This window comes from Gopherus evgoodei, chromosome 1 (genome assembly GCF_007399415.2).
Source record: "Gopherus evgoodei ecotype Sinaloan lineage chromosome 1, rGopEvg1_v1.p, whole genome shotgun sequence".
NCBI classification, from domain to species: domain Eukaryota; kingdom Metazoa; phylum Chordata; order Testudines; family Testudinidae; genus Gopherus; species Gopherus evgoodei.
The window spans coordinates 365904534-365925787 of NC_044322.1; positions in this window are offsets into that span (position 1 = coordinate 365904534).

The window sequence follows — 21254 nt, forward strand, 5'->3', positions numbered from 1 at the left end:
TGGGAGTGTTGAGTACTCAGTACTTCAGAAAAATGGCCCTGTAGCCTCTCTTATCAGGCATCTAAAATCAATGGTTCCTTTGGAAAGAGGTTGGCTTAGCTGCTTCTGCGAGCAAGATCATTGGAATAGTTCCTGATTTAGCCCAGCCCCCGTTCTGTTAAGTTTTAGTCTTCCATGAGATCCTCTCACTGGAATACAAAGGCTCAGAGCTAGCAGTTGAAAAGAAAAGAAAAGAACTAAGTAAATATTTTGGAGAGGAACCTTGGTGATATTTGGGCATTTGTTCTCAACGAAGCTTGTGATCTGGTGGTGAAAGACTCATTGCTTAATATCAAAAGGCTTATTCCACTCCAGTTTAGATCTTTTATGCTGCAGCCTTAAATTCATTATTGATCCTGGTATATCTCAAAGGGGAAGGAGGAGTTGAGACATGTCTGCTGGGGACGCACACAGAATGGTGCTTGCAGCACTCTGGAGCAAATGGAGACTGAGATGGATTTGCTGCATTTCTTCAAGTTTGGCAAGGGTATAAACTCTTGTGCTCCAGGGTATCATGCAATACTGGAGACAGATCTGATTGACAGGGGATAGAACAAAAGTTCCTCTATGGGCAGGTGATCCCAGAAGAACTGTGCTCTGCCTGGTTTCTTGCACCTCCCTGTGAAGCATCTGGTACTGACCACTGTGGGAGAGGGGCCTGATCTTCTGTAGCAATGCCTATGTTCTTCCATTCCAAGCAGGGGTCCATGAGTAGGGTCTGATATTGAAGAGTAGAGCTGTATTGCTTTTACACAAAACCCATAGCCAGATTGCTAAACCTCCCCTCCCTTCCTGAGTAGTGTATCATGTCCTTAAACAGGCAGGAAGGTCTGGCTAAAATTTTACTTTTGTGTTGTCAAATCAAAAAATTGATTAGTGTAAAATGTTCATCTTCTGGAAACTGAGAGCCACAAAAATATTGAAGAAAAATATAGTGGGAAATGTACTTTTTTTTATCTGCAGTTTTTGCAATATCGAGTCATGGTAATTCCGGGGGATTTTATACAAGACTGATAATATGAAGGGTAGTGAGTCACAGTTACCTTAAAAACCATGAGATTCGTATATGGAATGAATGGTCTGGGCACGAATCTCTTCATAACACACATGAGATTCCTGACTCCTGCAGATGACATTGGCGTACTGTAATTTGTCTATATGGGCAGAGCAGACTCAGTCAGCTGTGTTGGCACCATCCTTGTGAAATCAACTTTGTTCATGTCATTTGACCAAGGAATGGACATTGCCACTGACCAGCTGATAAACACATGAGGGTATAGAATGAGAAGATTAATTTAACTGAGTTTTATTGGTGCAATGAAATTCAAAATCTCAATATGAAGCTGAACCATTTCTGCCCCATTGCCCTAAATCTTCTCAGCTCATCTCCAGCACTGCAAAGTTAATGCAAAGGAGGTGTCAAGCGGATACACTGACTTTCGTCTTTGCCAGTGGGTTCTTTTGAAGAGTTGCATCAGTTTGGGGAGGGGGTCAGGCCAATTTTGGCGATAGGCTATTTTCAGCATATTTATACACTTCTTTCATATTCTAATTGTTGAATATGTGTCTATCATTGGTATCTTTACTATTTTGATAATGATTAAATTATTATGAATTGTTGTATATTAAAATCATTGCAATCGCATACAAACTGTCTTTATTAGTGTCCCAGTTTAAAGACATTTCATCTCACTGTAGCTTTTTGGATGAAACTCTCAACATTCTTATTTACTTCTAGTTCCTTGGTATGGTCTTGATGCACGTTCATGCCAGCTAACTACTTTGTGTCTGTCCCATTGATGACTGGAGATAATTTGTAAGAATCATAGAATCATAGAATATCAGGATTGGAAGGGATCTCAGGAGGTATCTAGTCCAACCCACTGCTCAAAGCAGGACCAATTCCCAACTAAATCATCCCAGCCAGGGCTTTGTCAAGCCTGACCTTAAAAACCTCTAAGGAAGAGATTCCACCACCGCCCTGGGTAACCCATTCCAGTGCTTCACCACCCTCCTAATGAAATAGTATTTCCTAAGATCCAACCTAAACCTCCCCCACTGCAACTTGAGACCATTACTCCTTGTTCTGTCAACTGGTACCACTGAGAACAGTCTAGATCCATTCTCTTTAGAACCCCCTTTCAGGTAGTTGAAAGCAGCTATCAAATCCCCCCCTCATTCTTCTCTTCTGCGGACTAAACAATCCCAGTTTCCTCAGCCTCTCCTCATAAGTCATGTGTTCTAGCCCCCTAATCATTTTTATTGCCCTCCGCTGGACACTTTCCAATTTTTCCACATCCTTTTTGTAGTGTGGGGCCCAAAACTGGACACAGTACTCCAGATGAGGCCTCACCAATGTTGAACAGAGAGGAATGATCACATCTCTCGATCTGCTGGCTATGCCCCTACATATACAGCCCAAAATGCCATTAGCCTTCTTGGCAACAAGGGCACACTGTTGACTGATATCCAGCTTCTCGTCCACTGTAACCCCTAGGTCCTTTTCTGCAGAACTGCTTCCTAGCCATTCGGTCCCTCATCTGTAGCAGTGCATGGGATGCTTCCTTCCTAAGTGCAGGACTCTGCACTTGTCCTTGTTGAACCTCATCAGGTTTCTTTTGGCCCAGTCCTCTAATTGGTCTAGGTCCCTCTGTATCCTATCCCTACCCTCCAGCATATCTACCACTCCTCCAAGTTTAGTGTCATCTGCAAACTTGCTGAGAGTGCAGTCCACGCTATCGTCCAGATCATTAAGTCCTCTGAGCGTTCCGCAGTTCAGGATGATACAGGCACAGTGAGAAGGATTCCTAGACACTTGCAGTGCTCTGGAAGCACAGTGCTTCCAAAGCACTGCACAGGGCCAGCTCCAGCCACCAGCATAGGAAGCAGATGCTTGGGGCAGCCAAAACAAAGGGGCCGCACTCCGTCGGGTATCGAGGCGGCAGGTCCGGGTCTTCAGCAGGAATTCGGCGGCGGGTACCTCATTCCCTCTCTTCCTCTTTGAACTGCAGCGGAAGTGCCGCTGAAGAGGAAGAGAGGGAGTGAAGGATTCGCCACCAAATTACCGGCTAAGAAGCAGCACGATTGAGCTGCTGCCGAAGTGCTGCCGCTCATCTTTTCTTTTCTTTTCTTTTTTTCTTTTTTCTTGACGCTTGGGGCAGCAGAAAAACTGGAGCCGGCCCTGGTACTGCAAATGACTCCAGGATCTCTTTTTTGATGGGTAACAGCTAATTTAGACCCCATCTGTTTGTGGGTATAGTTGGGGTTATATTTACATGTGCATTACTTTGCATTTAACATTGAATCTCATCTGCCGTTTCGTTGCCAAGTCACTCAGTTTTGTGAGAGTTCTCTGCAGTCACCTTTGGACTTAACTATCTTGAGTAATTTTGTTTCAGCTGCAAATTATGCCACCTCACTAGTTACCCCTTTTTCTAGATCATTTATGAATATGTTCATCCTTGTACACCTCCCTGAAGGACAGCACTTTTTCATTCCCATTCTGAAAATGGATCATTTATTCCAACCTTTGCTTTCCTGTCTTTTTACTGGATCACCTGGCAATGCTTTCAGAATCATCTAATGAGCCTTTACTTAATTTAAGGACAAACCTTTTATTATCTTGAGCACCCTGCCTCTGTTTATAAACCAACTCCCTGCCCTAAGGGCAGAAGCTGGGAGCAGGGCAGAACTTATCATAGTCCACACTCAGTTTCTGTCTAGGGCTAGGGCCTATGATGTGATCAGACTCCTGGTACAAAATATGGTGGTGGTGGAAGAACAGGAAGGGGGAAAGGGGCCAGGAACCACTATGGGTCAGGTCCACTTTTTATATGGGCCAGAGCCCCCGCCCCTCATCTTACCCATGAGACTCTATCCTTGTCTTGGCAAGAAGTAGGAGCAGGGTCAGAGTAAGAACCACACAATCAGATGTGGGGAACCTTGGGCCCACCATCTGCCATGGATGGAGTTCGGGATCTGGGGATACAGGCTGGGGTCTACTCTCGAGAGCCCTGACTCTGGCAGATGGGGGGGGGGGTCTCCCCATCCTGGCTCCACAGAGCGGGTGTGGCCAGGAGCTTAGCTAGGGGAAGTGCAGGAGAAGCAGCCGCTTCCCCTCAGCACCTTTTCCAAAAGCGGCTCCGTTCTGCGCAGCCAGCACAGGGCTCCGGACTCGGAGTTGGGAGCCGGTTTTGCATGCGGCCGCCGGCTCGCTCTCGGCTCCGCAGCGCCCCACCCCAGCCTGCTCGGCCGCTGGCTCCGGGGCTGGGATGAGGGGCGTGTGGCTGCAGTTTCTAAACGGCTCCAACGGCAGGTAAAAGTGAGTCCGTCTCCAGCGCAGAAACTCCCTGAGCAAGAAGTTGATACCTCTGTCCTGGCAGAGCTGGATCAGCAGCTCCTCTCTCCCCTGGGCAATGTCATTTCCCCATTGTGTGGGCTGGGAGCTGGCGAGCTGGCTGGGTTGCTCTCTCCGCACCACCCCATTCAAACTCCTTAATGAGTTTCTCAAATGCCCCCTCAGGCTGAGCGGCTGAAAGCCTGTGAGACTTAGAAAACCATCACCCCTCCCACCCCCCAGCCAGCAGTGCTAGCAGCCCCTGGGCCAGAGGTGCGCTCAGAGGCTTCATGTGGGTAAATAGTTCCCCCAGCTGATAGCATGAGACCCAGGAGACAGCAGTGTCTGGCTGGCCTTGGCCAAGAGAAGGGACCTGGTGAGTGCTGATCTCAAGTCTCCCACAAAGCTGAGCGGTTTTATTTTCCAGTGTCACAGTTAGTGCTTCCCTGAGACATTTCAGTTGCTTTTGATGGAAATTAGGGGAAGTATTATCGTACATACCTCTGCTTCTCAATCTTTTTTCTTGAATGAGTCAATGGATCCTGGGGACTTTTGTTAATAATAATTAAAAAAAAAACAACCCTCCCGGAATGTTCTTAATTTTATCTGATTGTTACAGCCTTTGAAAAGGTCTCTTTAGTAATTTCCTTAACATTTGATTATCCCTTGAAAATGACATTATTTAGAGGCCAAATGTTGTTAACATTTAAGACATATGGTGTCATACTGTATTTTCATTTAGACACAGTTAAGAATCATCCGGTTCAGTCACTGTAGATATGTTGCAGGGGGGCAACAGTTGGGGTTCGTTTGCCCGGTGTGCGTATCCCCAATGACCACACCGGAGTGGAGAAGCAAGTATCTTTATTTGAGTCAAATAAGGTGCAAGGAGATATAAAATCTCAGATCATGCACGCATCACTGTACGTTGCCATGTCTTATATACCTTACTTGTTTACAAAGATGTTCACAGGTGCTACAATTCATCATTTACAATTCATTAACTACCGGATCTTTTAATTAACTATATCCTTAACCCATACTACTGACCCCCCCTTTGATCGATTACATCTTGTACCATAAACAAAAGAACAAAAGAAAATGATAAATGATTACATGTACTCATGCTAACTTTAAAGGAACATAATTGTTTAGCTCGAAAGGCAGTCGTAGGCCTGAGAATGTAAACTTTTGACCCCACGCTATATTGCCAGTTACCTGGAGCACTGCACCCCCCAACAGATACATACCCAGGATTTCTTATTACAATGTAAAACTGAACTGTTTCCAGAGCTAAAACAGGCTTTTAGATCGGTCATTTGTAAATGCAAGTTGAAACTTTAAATTTGTTTTTATGTTTTGAATCTTTATACCTTTTAATATCTTAAACTGGAGAGTGTTTTCATTTGTGCTGGAGAAATATCAAATGCATTGTATAAATAGATTACAATGTTTTTAAGACTTTATTTCTAATTGCTGAGTAACTTAATAGGAAAAGAAAGCAAACTGCCATTGGAAAAAGATGATAACATTTGTATCTACTGGAAATACACCTTCAGGCATCTTAAAGCTGCTAGGAAACAAACACAAGGAAGTATTTCTTCTCACAATACATAGTCAACCCGCGGAACTCATTGCCTGGGGATGCTGTGAATGTCAAAATCTTGGTACCTCCATTGCCCCCATCATCACACAGGCACGAATGGGTTTAGCCTAGGAGGCAGGGAATCATTAGCCCCATTTGGAAGTGGGGAATCTAGGGCACTGAGAGATGAAGTGACTTTCCTGAGACTAAGCAGGCAGTCTGTGGCAGAGCACAGAATCAAACTGAGAACATCTGAGCCCCAGGCCTGTGCTTTAACCAGTAGACAACCTTTCCTACCCTGAGGAGGGGAACCTCCTGTGTCACTTTGACTGAGTGGGTAGAGTCAGGTGTTAGACTGAGCCACCAGGAGAGGGAGCAGAGAGAGGCAGAGTGGGGATGGGGCCTTTGGCAGAGTGGGGTGGGGCCTCAGAGAAGGGGCAGGGCCAGGTGGGGCACCCGCTGGCAAAACCAAAAGTCAGCACCCATGACCGTCTCCTCCACCCCTGAGCGTGCTGCCGCTCCTACCTCCCTCCCAGGCTTGCTGCGTGAAAGCCTGTGAGGGAGGAGGGGTGAAGGGGAAATGTGGCACGCCCAGGGAGGAGGCAGGGCCGGGGATTTAGGGAAGGGGTTGGAATGGCACCTTTTTTTATGTGTTCACTTCCCCTGATGTTAGAACCTGGCTATGCCACTGCAGTCAGTGCTAGATGCTTCACAGGGAAGTGCAAAAAACCCAGCAGGACACAGTTATTTCTGAGATCACCTGCCCATTGAGGAATTTTTTTTTACTATCCCCTCTCAATCAGATCTACCTGCATGATTGGACGATACCCTGAAGCACAACAAAAAAAATGAAGAGTCCCTGTGGCACCTTAGAGAGACTAACAAATTTATTTGAGCATAAGCTTTCGTTGGCTAGAACCCATGCATGAAGTGAAAAATACAGGAGTAGGTATAATACATCAGAGGATAGGGGTTGCTTTACCATGGGTGAGGTCAGTCTAATGAGATAAATCAATTAACAGCAGGATACCAAAGGAGGAAAAATAACTTTTGAAGTGGTAAGACAGTGACCCATTACAGACAGTTGACAAGAAGGTGTGAGTAACAGTAGGGAGAAATTAGTATTGGAGAAATTAAGTTTAAATTTTGTAATTACCCAACCACTCCCAGTCTTTATTCGGGCCTAATCTGATGGTATCCAGTTTGCAAATTAATTCCAGTTCTGCAACTTGCATTGGAGTCTGTTTTTGAAGTTTTTTTGTTGAACAGAGGTGTGTTATTGAATCATGTCTGAAATGAGCCCCACTGAGGCATGTGATCAGTCGCAACTCTTCTTGAAACACTGGAAATACATTCTTTCTGCTCTGTAGTATTTCTTCCTGTAACTGTGTACTGCCAATTTCATTTACATTAAAAACTCTTCTGCATCATAATATTGGTCTTCTGCTTCTCCTTGTTCCTCCCTGCTTGCTTAAAAATTAGGTTCAGATGAAATTCCTCCTTGTGTAGCTGGCACTTCTCCAGTTGTAATTTTCAAAGCCCTGGGTAGATAGAGTCTTTTCCTGCAAAGACTTACTGACAGATATTCACTTCATGCATATTTTCCCTTTAATTTCAAGAAAAGTGGCCACCAGATCACATACTTGACTGTAGGCCAACGATGACAGATTCTTCCTAACAGTGGGAGGGCCACAAGGCTGCACCTAGTGGCGTAGCCAGGTTCTAACATCAAGGGGAGCAAACACATAAAAAAAGGTGCCATTCCAACCCCTTCCCTAAATCCCCGGCCCCGCTTCCTCCCTGGGCATGCCACATTTCCCCTTTACCACCCCTCCACCCCACAGGCTTTCACGCAGCAAGCCTGGGAGGGAGGTGGGAGCGGCAGCACGCTCAGAGGTGGAGGAGACAGTTGTGGGTGCTGACTTTTGGATTTGCTGGTGGGTGCCCCACCTGGCCCTGCCCCTTCCCTGAGGCCCCGCCCCTGTGAAAGTAGAATGAATTATATAGTAAGAATAGAAAGGATTAAAGAAATGTTGTCTGTACCTTTAAGCAAAATTGTTGGAATGCTGCAATCCAGGTGTCAGGAATATAGACATTAACATAGAACAATTGCACCGTTTGAGGGCAATTGGTGAAGTATTAGCCTTAGATCGATAACAGTTAGTAAGGAAATAGGATATGCATGCTGTGCCCCAGGTGAATTTTCCTGTTTTGCTTTCTTTGTCCCTTTGTCTAATTCCCGCTCTTTTATCTGTATAAATAAGACTGTTTGGGCCTTGCATGGCCACTCACATATTCTGAATGTTATTGGCGGAGCGCTGCGCTAATAAACAGAGTGGTCTGGCAAATTGTGAGTCCTGATTCTAACTTTGACAATTTGGAGGTTCCACCGAGATGGCAACCGTCTTCACTGGGGCTGTGTGATTCCTGACTGTTTTTGTGGGATGACCGTGGCAGCTGGCACCTGGACATTTGGCCCAAGCGGTCCCCCACTAGAACGGAAAGGCGCACAGCCACAGTGAGGACTACACCATCGAACCTGTTGGTTCCCACTCTGTTCTGGTAGGGATCCCGGGATCTGACATCAGGAATCTGGTCAGGTAATTATTTCTGTGTTTTGTCTGGGCTGAGGACTGTCCTGTCTCTGTGTCTATCAGTCCTCTTGTGGAGTGTTTGAGTCTGGGTGCCGTCTCTGTCCAGGGATTGGCCGACCAAGGGGTTCCTGTCCCCGCGGTCTGAGTGAGTGGAATCTGCACAATCGCAGCCGCACCACACCTTGGGTAAAACCCTTAGTGTGAAAGCAAGGGCAATTGAGGCAGTAGCCTGTGGGCTCCTTTTGTGTGTTGCACTTGGCATGGCTCTGATGAACCCGAATTTCCTTCTTGTGTGATTGGTGTGTGAAGTCCTCCTGTATTGGTAACCAGACATCTAAGTCGGGACAGTTCCCTAAATGAACGCCGGCTCATTTTATGTATTTAGGATGGGTCCAGAGTCCTGTAAAAAGGGTCCAGACTCCTGTAAATTTCTGGGAAAATGGTCTAGGCTAACTCAGGGGGATCCCAAAACTCAGTGGCCACTGTTAAAGTCTTAGAACAAAGACTGAGTGGACGTCTTAAAGGACAAACTCGGCCAACCTAAAACTAAATTGGCTAAAGGAGAGGTTAATTGTTTCATGCAGTGGTGGGAAGAGGCAAATCATAGGTGGACAAAATCAAAACTGGCCTCTCTCAATTATTCAGATAATAAGTTAAAAGCTTTATTAAAAGCCTCCTCTCCCACCAGCAGACTGAGCACTCCCCTTTACCCCGTTCTCCAAACCCCAGATCGATCCAACCCCCTTCATACTCCCATCTCATTGTAAAAACGACCAAAAAGCCCCTTGTTCTGTTCCCCTTTGTTGTCTGCCTCAAAAACTGATTCTTTAGTGTTCCACTACCAATTCAGCAAGGAAGGTGGGCTCCTCAACTAGCCCCCACCCTTCCTGGTCTCTTTCCTTGAACATTTCTTTCAAAATTGTGAAATGACCACAATATCACTCACAAACGGTTCATTGGGAAAAAAAAGCAGGATCGGGCCCAGACAAGCAGGCAAGAAACAGATAAAGAAACTGAAAAACAGGTTGAAAGCCCTAAGGGAATAGTGTTAGAAGTAAGAAAAGCAGTAAGTGCAGGCATGAACCCCTGGAACAATACCTAAAATGGTGAAATCTGAGGTGATAAAGGTGTCATTTTGGGACATAAACAAGTGATTTAAGGAAAGAGAGTGAAAAGTTAACTCTACAGAGGCTGGAGAGAATTAAGCAGTTAAACTTTGTGAAAATGTTAAAAAAGGACCATGTTAAAGAGAGAGAATTCTTGGTTTCTTTGCAGCCATTCTGAAGGGAAATGGGCCCTTTTCCAGAAGAGTACTTGTAAATAATCCATATATATATAGAGCTATGTAAAAACAAAGCAGTGTAAAGGAATGTTAAAGAAAAGAAAATGTGTATGTATCTATGTCTGTGAAAATATGTAAAGTTCTAAGAATCTAAACCAGCACATCTGGTTTGTAAAACTCCTGTTTTGTAGATGTAAGATAAATTGATTTTTTTGTTTTGTTTTTAATGCCACTACAAATTCATTTGACTCTAATTCAAAGTTGCAAAACTGACAGACCTTTTTACAAGACACAGGCAATTAGTGTTGTTTGGCTTTGGGATTTAGCATTTAACCCTTAAGGGGTAACTTCATTCTTTACAAAAATTAAAATGTTTTTAAATAAAGACCAAGTCATGGCTGCAATAGGGCAATCAAAATCAGGAGAATAGGTAGAGATTCTGGAGTCTGTTTGTTTGTTTGGTTTGTTTTTTTTGTAACAATAGCAGATAAAAGTTGTAATGAAAGAATAAGAAATTAACAGTGACCCTCTGAAGGAACAGCAGAGGTGAGGTGCACAAAACAAAAAGAAGCAATGTTAAAAACACTGAGCCTTAAAATAGCTCTGTGTAATCAGACTGTCACTTTTATAAGGGTACATGAAAACTCTGTAAGAACAAAATAAACAGTTATACCTTATGTAAAAATTAATATGGCTAATGTTTTTAAAAAGTTCTAGTATAGAAGGAATGTGCATTTTCCCTAGGACATGTGCAGTGTATATGGTAGAAAGGGGTTAAAAAAATGCAAATGAAACGTGCTGCTGAATTAAAATCCTATTAGGGCTCCAAAAAGAGCCGCAGTAGGCTGTGTTTTCTTTTTCAGATCCCTGTGTGTTAAGACAGAGTCTCTTGAGCTCTACTGATGGCTTTGAATCCAAAAGCCAAGCCTGTGTTGATGCAAATTACCTAACTTATAAAGAAAGGTGAGAACTGCCAGCACAAAAGCAGCTGCAAATAAAGAACATACCTGGTCAGCAAACAAATTGCCTACATAAAAGGCATAGTATAACAAGATACCTTTAATAGATTTGATGCTAATGTTATTGTTAATATTAAACGTTAAAATAACTTTAATGTTAGTAAGTACCCCTGTAACAACTTGTAGTGTGTATGATTTTTAGAAAAATCCTTTAAAGTAATATGGTAATGATGCTTCTCAGCTATTACCTGTGAATAAACTTAAAGCTTAACACAGCAGGAAAAACATTACAAACTTGGTCTGCTATATAAGAGGAAAAACTTGAGGTACACCACCTCATGAATTTAATAACTAAACAGTGGAATAACTTCCGCATAACCCTTAAAAAGTAGAACCCATTAAAACCTGGCCTGCCTATAGAACAAAAAACGCAAGAAAATAAGGGGGTAATTCCTCTGTTTTGCCTGCAATCAGCAAGGGTATTTGTAAAAGAAAGGAATCTTTTAAGTAATAATCAATGCCACCCCAAAAGGGGTCGAAAAATGTTATTTTTGTCTTTCAGATAATCCAAAGTACTGTATAATGGGCTATGTGTATGTGTTAATTCTTGGGGAAAAGTGTTTAAAAAGTGTCAGCAACCCACCAGAAGACAAATGTAAATGTACTGTAAGTACTGTGTTTGCCACACCACCACCACCAACAACAAAAGAGTCTCAACTTATTGTAAGCACTGATTTAGTTGAGTTCTCTATCAATCTTGGCATTGAATGGCAAACAGTTACCAATCATCTGTTAAAAGGTAAAAAGGTAACATAGTTCCTAGAAAAAAAAATGTGGAAAACTGGACCATTCATATTATACACGCAAATGGGGACATGTTAAGAATTGCCACTGCAGAAAAGCATAACAGCTTACCATTGGTATAACATATTTTCTGGATGGTTTCCCACAACTACTGGCATACTAATGTTACTACCCCTAATTGTGTTTTTGGTTTTAAATTGTATGTGTGTAATTGAAATGTTTACAATGTGCTGGTGGATAAAACAAATGTATGCAAAGCTAAAGCCACAGGCCCAAATCATCTCCCAGTATTTTCTATTACATGGACTAAATAAGAAGTGACACTGGCGATTAATAATCTTAGTGTCAAAAGGGGGATATGTAGGAGCAGGATTTTATAATGTCCCATAAGAATTACAGTATAATTTGATTTCATCCTGCTAGCCACCTTTTTTAAATACCAGAAAGAAATGACCCCCTGGGACTATAAGATTCTGTTTTCCCATATGCATTACAAATTGGGCCCTCTCTAACTCTTTGTTTTAAGATTTAGGTAGTAAGAGACAGGATTCTCTATTGTGTCTATGTTAAATAAATTAGAGAAATATTGAAGGCCTGGGTCTCAATGTAAATTTTCTTAGTTATCAATTGTAAAACTTAGCAAGGTTTAATTTGCAATGCATTTTTGTTCAATATAAAATACTACTGTTTGTATTCTCAATCTATTTGTGTGAATGAGGAATGTATGCATCAGGAAAAGATAAGGTGTGAAGGCCATTGTTTCAGCCAGAGTCAAGGGAAGGCTGTTAAACTGTCTGGCATCTCAGAGTGGATACATGCTTCGCAGTGTAAGAATGCACCACCCCCAGTGAACCAACCACCACCTCAGGACCATGCAGAGTCAATTTTTTTGACTCCAGAAGAAGACATAGAGGAATAGCCTGCAATAACTTACAATCTACGCTCTCGTAAGGGTTGCCAGAAGCAGATGACTACATAAAGCAAGGCCCAAGAAGAAGCAGTAGTGAGCCTAGTGCCTGCTGCCTGGTGGACATAAAACTGTAACTGCAGTTCCCTCAGTTGAGGTTGTCAGAACCAGAAGGGCCCTGCCTCCAACATGCGCCTCTGGTGGTGCCTGTTCTTCGGCTGCTGGTGTCTTCAGGTCTGGGGAGTCCACAATGACAATTCTTTTATCCAGCAGCAAGTGTGGATAGCTCAGACCCTTATTATTTCTAAATGCTGGGTCTGCAGCCACATCCCAGCCCACTCTCAAACTGGTGTTCCTGTCCTGGCTATCCCACTCAGTTCCCCAGATCTCACTGGAGGACCTTGTCCGTTTAACACAATATGGAACAGTAATGACACCTGGGAAGAGGCTATTGGCAGTTTCTTTATCCCACTTGGGGAAGTAATACACCAGGCAAAAAAAAAAAAAAAAACCCTCCTACGGTTACAGACAGTGGTTGAAATAATGGCAAATGAAACCAGAGAAAGTTTAAAAACCCTGGCCAAAGAAATAGGGGTGATCAGACAGGTTGCCCTCCAAAACTGTCAAGCATTAGACATAGTACTGGCGGCCAAAGGAGGAACCTGTGCTCTCATTGGAAAAGAATGTTGTGTGTCTATACCTGACAATACCAATGAGGTAATAGATCACTCTAGCCACTTAGAACAAATCGCATATCTTCCTCATGAAGAGCTGAGCTATTTATGGAAGTGGCTAAGTAACCTGTTCAATTTCTCTGGCATAGGAAACTGGTTGTTTCAGGGAGCCCTAACTATCCTGTTTGGAATCTTAGTGATTTTTGTATACTTTCAGTTAATCTCCTGTTGTATCCAGAATTGTGTCACCCAGATGGCTGCCCCAAAACAGAGTGCTAATATGATGATTTTGAATATCGCTGATGAACTAAGAGATAAGGAACGGTTAATTTGTGGAACTCAGTAAGGGTTGGTCATGGTGTACACCTGACCAAAAGGAGGGATTGTGAAAGTAGAATGAATTATATAGTAAGAATAGAAAGGATTAAAGAAATTTTGTCTGTACCTTTAAGCAAAATTGTTGGAATGCTGCAATCCAGGTGTCAGGAATATAGACATTAACATAGAACAATTGCACCGTTTAAGGGCAATTGGTGAAGCATTAGCCTTAGATCGGTAACAGTTAGTAAGGAAATAGGATATGCATGCTGTGCCCCAGGTGAATTTTACTGTTTTGATTTCTTTGTCCTTTTGTCTACTTCCCGCTCTTTTATCTGTATAAATAAGACTGTTTGGGCCTTGCATGGCCACTCACATATTCTGAAAGTTATTGGCGGAGCGCTACGCTAATAAACAGAGTGATCTGACAAACTGTGAGTCCTGATTCTAACTTTGACACCCCTTTTACCAAGGAACGATCCCCATTCTGCCTCTCTCTGCTCCCCCTCCTGGTGGCTCAGTCTAGCACCTGACTCCACTCACTCACTCAAACTGACACAGAAGGTTCCCCTCCTCAGGGTAGGAAAGGATGCCTACTGGTTAAAGCATAGGCCTAGGGCTCAGATGTTCTCAGTTTGATTCTCTGCTCTGCCACAGACTGCCTGCTTAGTCTCAGGAATGTCACTTCATCTCTCAGTGCCCTAGATTCCCCCCTTCCAAATGGGACTAATGATTCCCTATCTCCTAGGCTAAATCCATTCGTGCTTATGTGATGATGGGGGCAATGGAGGTACCAGGATTTTGACATTCACAGCGTCTCCAGGCAATGAGTTCCACTGGTTGACTATGTATTGTGGGAAGAAATACTTCCTTTTGTTTGTTTCCAAGCAGCTTTAAGATGCCTGAGGGTGTATTTCCAGGAGATACAAATGTTATCATCTTTTTTCCAATGGCAGTTTGCTTTCTTTTCCTATTAAGTTACTCAGCAATTAGAAATAAAGTCTTAAAAACATTGTAATCTATTTATACAATGCATTTGATATTTCTGTAGCACAAATGAAAACACTCTCCAGTTCGAGATATTAAAAGGTATAAATATTCAAAACATAAAAACAAATTTAAAACTTCAACTTGCATTTACAAATGACCAATCTAAAAGCCTGTTTTAGCTCTGGAAACAGTTCAGTTTTACATTGTAATAAGAAATCCTGGGTATGTATCTACAGTGACTGAACTGGCTGATTCTTAACTGTGTCTAAATGAAAATACAATATGACACCATATGTCTTAAATGTTAAGAACATTTGACCTCTAAAGGAAGTTACTAAAGAGACCTTTTCGAAGGCTGTAACAACCAGGTAAAATTAAAGCATTCCGGGAGGTGGGGTTTTTATTATTATTATTAACAAAAGTCCCCAGGATCCACTGACTCTTTCTAGAAAAAAGATTGAGAAGCAGAGGTATGTACAATAATACTTCCTCTAATTTAATTAAGAGCAATTGAGACACTGAAAATAAAACCGCTCAGCTTTGTGGGAGACTTGAGATCAGCACTCACCAGGTCCCTTCTCTTGGCCAAGGCCAGCCAGACACTGCTGTCTCCTGGGTCTCATGCTATCAGCTGGGGGAACTATTTACCCACATGAAGCCTCTGAGTGCACCTCTGACCCAGGGGCTGCTAGCACTGCTGGCTGGGGGGAAGGGAGGGGTGATGGTTTTCTAAGTCTCACAGGCTTTCAGCCGCTCAGCCGGAGGGGGCATTTGAGAAACTCATTAAAGAGTGTGAATGGGGTGGAGCGGACAGAGCAATCCAGCCAGCTCGCTGGCTCCCAGCCCACACAATGGAGAATTATGATTCTCCAGGGGAGAGAGAAGCTGCTGCTCCAGCTCCTGCAGGACAGCCATATCAACTTCTTGCTCAGGGAGAAGTAAAATCCTGCTCTGCCCTGGAAACGGACCACTTTTACCTGCCGTGGGAGCAGTTTAGAAACTGCAGCCACACGCCCCTCATCTCAGCCCCAGAGCCAGCGAGCGAGCAGGCTGGCAGGGCTGTGCGGAGCCGAGAGCGAGCCGGCGGCCGCATACAAAATCCAATTCCAGACTCTGAGTCCGGAGCCCTGTGCTGGCTGCGCAGAAAAGCGCCGCTTTTGGAAAATGTGCTGAGGGTAAGCGGCTGCTTCCCCTGCACTTCCCCTAGCTACCGTCCTGACTGACTGCTGAGGGAGAGAGGTGAGGCCTGATCTTCTGTATCAATGCCTATGTTCTTCCATTCCAAGCTGGGGTCTATGGATATGGTCTGATATTGAAGACTCACAGACTCATAGACTTTAACGTCAGAAGGGACCATTATGATCATCTAGTCTGACCTCCTGCACAATGCAGGCCACAGAATCTCACCCACCCACTCCTGTAACAAACCCCTAACCTATGTCTGAGTTATTGAAGTCCTGAAATTACGGTTTGAAGACCTCAAGCTGCAGAGAATCCTCCAGCAAATGACCCATGCCCCATGGAGCAGAGAAAGGCGAAAAACCTCCAAGGCCTCTGCCAATCTGCCCTGGAGGAAAATTCCTTCCCAATCCCAAATATGGTGATCAGCTAAACCCTGAGCATGTGGGCAAGACTCACCAGCCAGCACCCAGGAAAGAATGCTCTGTAGTAACTCAGATCCCAGCCCATCTAACATCCCATCACAGATCACTGGACATACTTACCTGTTGATAATCAAAGATCAATTGCCAAATTAATTGCCAAAATGAGGCTATCCCATCATACCATCCCCTCCATAAACTTATCAAGCTTAGTCTTAAAACTAGATATGTCTTTTGCCCCCACTACTCCCCTTGGAAGGCTTTTCCAGAACTTCTAATGGTTAGAAACCTTCATCTAATTTCAAGTCTAAACTTCCTAGTGTCCAGTTTAAATCCATTTGTTCTTGTGTCCACATTGGTACTAAGCTTAAATAATTCCTCTCCCTCCCTAATATTTATCCGTCTGATATATTTATGAAGAGCAATCATATCCCCCTTCAATCTTCTTTTGGTTAGGCTGAACAAGTCAAGCTCTTTGTATCAGAGGGTAGCCGTGTTAGTCTGGATCTGTAAAAGCAGCAAAGAATCCTGTGGCACCTTATAGACTAACAGACGTTTTGGAGCATGAGCTTTCGTGGGTGAATACCCACTTCCTCAGATGCATGTAATGGAAATATCCAGGGGCAGGTATATATATGTGTGCTAGCAAGCAAGCTAGAGATAACGAGGTCAGTTCAATCAGGGAGGATGAGGCCCTGTTCTAGCAGTTGAGGTGTGAAAACCAAGAGAGGAGAAACTGGTTCTGTAATTGGCAAGCCATTCACAGTCTTTGTTCAATCCTGAGCTGATGGTGTCAAATTTGCAGATGAACTGAAGCTCAGCAGTTTCTCTTTGAAGTCTGGTCCTGAAGTTTTTTTGCTGCAGGATGGCCACCTTAAGGTAAGGCAGATTTTCCATTCCTCAGATCATCCTAGCAGCCCATCTCTGAACCTGTTCCAGTTTGAATTCATCCTTCTTAAACATGGGAGACCAGAACTGCACACAGTATTCCAGATGAGGTCTCACCAGTGCCTTTTATAACGGTCCTAACACCTCCTTATCTTTGCTGGAAATACCTCGCCTGATGCATCCTAAAACCACATTAGCTTTTTTAACAGCCATATCACATTGGCGGCTCATAGTCATCTTGTGATCAACCAATACGCCGAATGTTATACCAATTATACTAGACCAGTAAAAACCAGCAGGATCTTATTAAAGAGGATAAGACATTTGTCACATTTATTGTCAATACCATAATAAAATAAAAGATAACAGCAAACAATGTTGTTTGGCTACTTATTCCTATGATTACTATATATATATATATATATATATATATATATATATATATATATATATATATATATATATATATATATATATATATATATATATCCATTCACACAATCATTCATACAGGTTCTATATAGATATTATAGTTACCAGCCTAAAGTTGCTTGTGACAGAATACTGGCCAGGTACCCTGTACACAAGAGTGGAGCCGAGTCTGGGTCAGGTGCACCTGATGCTCCTGGAGGCTGGCAGCAGAACCAGAGACTCAAAGTCCTCAGTCTTTAGAGTCCAGTTTTATAGGGATTTTTCCCTATGTTAGTTTATGGGAATTGTTTCATTCTGCTGTTGCTTGATCAATCAGCAGGTGGCTGGTTCCATTCTGTTCATTCTGCTGTTGCTTGATCAATTAGCAGGTGGCTGGCTCCATTCTGTAGGTGCTTGGGGTGGATTCCAGTTCACCCTCCGGAGGTCATCTGGTTGATTCCACTTGACACCTTCTTCGGCCGACACTGAATTTTTCAGGCTGGTAACTCCCTAACCATTCATTCATCATTTAAACTAGGCACTTATTCACATACACTCTTTATCTTTTGGGGTGTTAAACTAGGCACTCATTCAAATGCACTTTTTAGCTTTAGATAAAAATGAATTTACAGAGGTAGGGGTCTCTATTTGTAGTAATTATACAGTTTTGCCTGAGGCATAGGGTCAATTGACGGCTTGCGCGCTGAGTCAATTACCCAATTTAGCAGCTTACAGAGTCAATTGACGGCTTGCGCGCTGAGTCAATTGACCAATTTAGCTACAAAGTTTCACTTAGGGAACAGACACTTAGAGTCTATTGACATGTAACAAGTTTTATACAAAGTATCTCTTTGGCTTCACACAGACACAGCTATTTCTAACAATAAATCATTACAAATTTACTTCTAATATAAACCTTAAGTTATAAAGTATCACTTAACAATAAATCAATAAATCATTCCAATTTTACTTCTAACATAAACCTTAAGTTCTAAAGTATTAATTAACAATAAATCATTTCTCACACAAACCATGTTTAATATAAACCTCTAAATATCCCTACATAATCCCCCTTTTGACACTACGATATACACATACTCGTTAGTGTCACTTTCTGTGTAACCTGATTAAAAATAGGTACTGCGAGGCAACATGGGTTTGTGATTCTAATCTACTGGACATTCTTTTTATCCAAAAGCACATGCTAAACATTCCAATAATACAAATACAATTCAATAATAAGACAACTATCAAGGGATGTAGCATTACTGATAGGATGCCAGTAGTGGTTGGGGACCATCCAGAGAATATATCATACCAATGATAAGTTGTTATTTGTTTCTCTGCAGTGGCAATCCTTAACATGTCCCCGTTGGCATGTATAATATGAATAGTCCAATTTCCTACTTGGTTATCTGTTTGTTCTAAAAATTTGGTCACTTCTTTACTTTTAATTAGGCTATTAGTAAGGTCTTGCCATTTAATTCCAAGGTTAATTGAGAAGTCGGCCGGCTCAGCTGTTAGTGTTAGCTGAGACTTTTTTGACCGAGACAAATAGTAAGTGTGATTTTTAGTAAAAACAGTGCTAACATTGCATTTACATTCATCTACTGGGGGGTTGCTAACACTCCCATCCTCCCAAAATACTTCCTCCCATGAGTGGATACATACACATTGTCCATTGTACAATACTCTGGTGTCATTATCCAATTCATCCCACATACATGATCCCAATGAGACATCTTTACTGCAAGGCTCTGGGGCAACAGGTAAGGTGAGGCATACCCACTTTTGAGGAGTCCATTGCGTACAACCTCTAGTGTCCAATAGTTCCCCTTTTTCTCCAGCCCACTGGCTTGAGGTCCGAGGCAGCCAGAATGATCCCAAGTGTAATATTGGGAGTGGGTTAACCTTCCACACCTTTGCCTTCAGAGACTGCTGATGTGCTATTTTTACAATTATTTCCCCAATTAACAAGTGTGGTTTTACAGTACTGGAAACATACTGCATCCAGTTATATTGGTAAGTATTGAACAGAGATCTTTTCCTTTGGTTTAACAAATGCATTAAAACCTTAATATTACCCGAAATTACCCAAAACATTTCATGTTCCAAAGTAGATAGGGCAAGTATCTGCATTTCAGTGCATCCCATAGCTATAGCCGTGTGGTTTCCAATTTGTAGATTTTTCTTATGGAGTAACCAGGTGGTAGTATTTAACCATTGCCATAAATTCCATTTGGCTTTTAGGTTACCCAGGCCAATTTGGACTAAGTCTACATTCGCGTGTACTTGTTTTGGTATAAGGCTGTCCTGTAGTTGGGCCAGGGAGCTTAATTTGTTCTTAATAGTTTCCAAGTCCACTGAGTTTGCAAGTCCGGCTCCTACTGCAAATCCACCTAGCATAGTATCCATAATGTCTCTTTTGGTTCTGCGATGTGGTGCATCTGGGGGGGATAGTTTGTGTGTCCTTATCCAGGCTTGTAGTATAGGGAGGGAAAAAGGCTTACACTTTGGTTCTACCTTTGAGACATTTAATCTCGTCCAGTCCATGTCAGTTTTTACTTCTACCAGCAGGGGGCTCACCAAGACTTTCACCGGAGACGTCTGAATTTTAAATAAGGGTATGTCTACATCTAAAATTTTGCAGCGCTGGTTGTTACAGCTGTATTAGTACAGCTGTATAGGGCCAGCGCTGCAGAGTGGCCACACTTACAGCAACCAGCGCTGCAAGTGGTGTTAGATGTGGCCATACTGCAGCGCTGTTGGGCGGCTTCAAGGGGGGTTCGGGGAACGCGAGAGCAAACCGGGGAAGGAGACCAGCTTCGCCGCGGTTTGCTCTCGCGTTCCCCGAACCACCCTGCAAACCGCAGGGAAGGAGACCTGCTTGTTCGGGGAACACGAGAGCAAACCGGGGAAGGAGACCAGCTTTGCCGCGGTTTGCTCTCGCGTTCCCCGAACCACCCTGCAAACCGCAGGGAAGGAGACCTGCTTGTTCGGGGAACGCGAGAGCAAACCGGGGAAGGAGACCAGCTTCGCCGCGGTTTGCTCTCGCGTTCGCCGAACCACCCTGCAAACCGCAGGGAAGGAGACCTGCTTGCTCGGGGTTCGGGAAACGCGAGAGCAAACCGGGGAAGGAGACCAGCTTGATTACCAGAGGCTTCCTCAGGTATGCTGGGATACCTGCTTATTCCACGGAGGTCAAGAAAAGCGCTGGTAAGTGACTACACTTGATTACCAGCGCTGGATCACCAGCGCTGGATCCTCTACACCCGAGACAAAACGGGAGTACAGCCAGCGCTGCAAACAGGGAGTTGCAGCGCTGGTGATGCCCTGCAGATGTGTACACCTCCTAAGTTGCAGCGCTGTAACCCCCTCACCAGCGCTGCAACTTTGTGATGTAGACAAGCCCTAAGGCTGGTTTTGTCATTGGTAATGGGGTGTTTTTTATAAACATATGTTCTTTCTCCCATTTCCAGTCACATCCATCAGGGAATGGTATCGTATGTGCATGGTTTGGGCAGTAAACTATGATTACGGTTACAAGGGTCCCTGATTTCACGAACCCGTCCCATATGTAAAGGAGCGAAGGGTAGTCTGAAAGCATCGTGGTATCTCCTGCATATCCTTCCGTGCGCACCCCTACCATCCAATGTTTTTCCCGTCCTATGGGGACTGAGATATTTGCTTGCAGTCCCAGTTCCCCATCCCCAACATATACGTGAGTTTCCCCTAAGGGTGTTATTGTTAAATTAGTTTTTAATCGATCCATCTTAGGTGAATATCTGGTTGTCGTACTGGGGTCCATGGAATGTTGTATATGTGTGAGTTGCTGTGTGTCAGCAATGCGGTGAGGATTGTTTTAC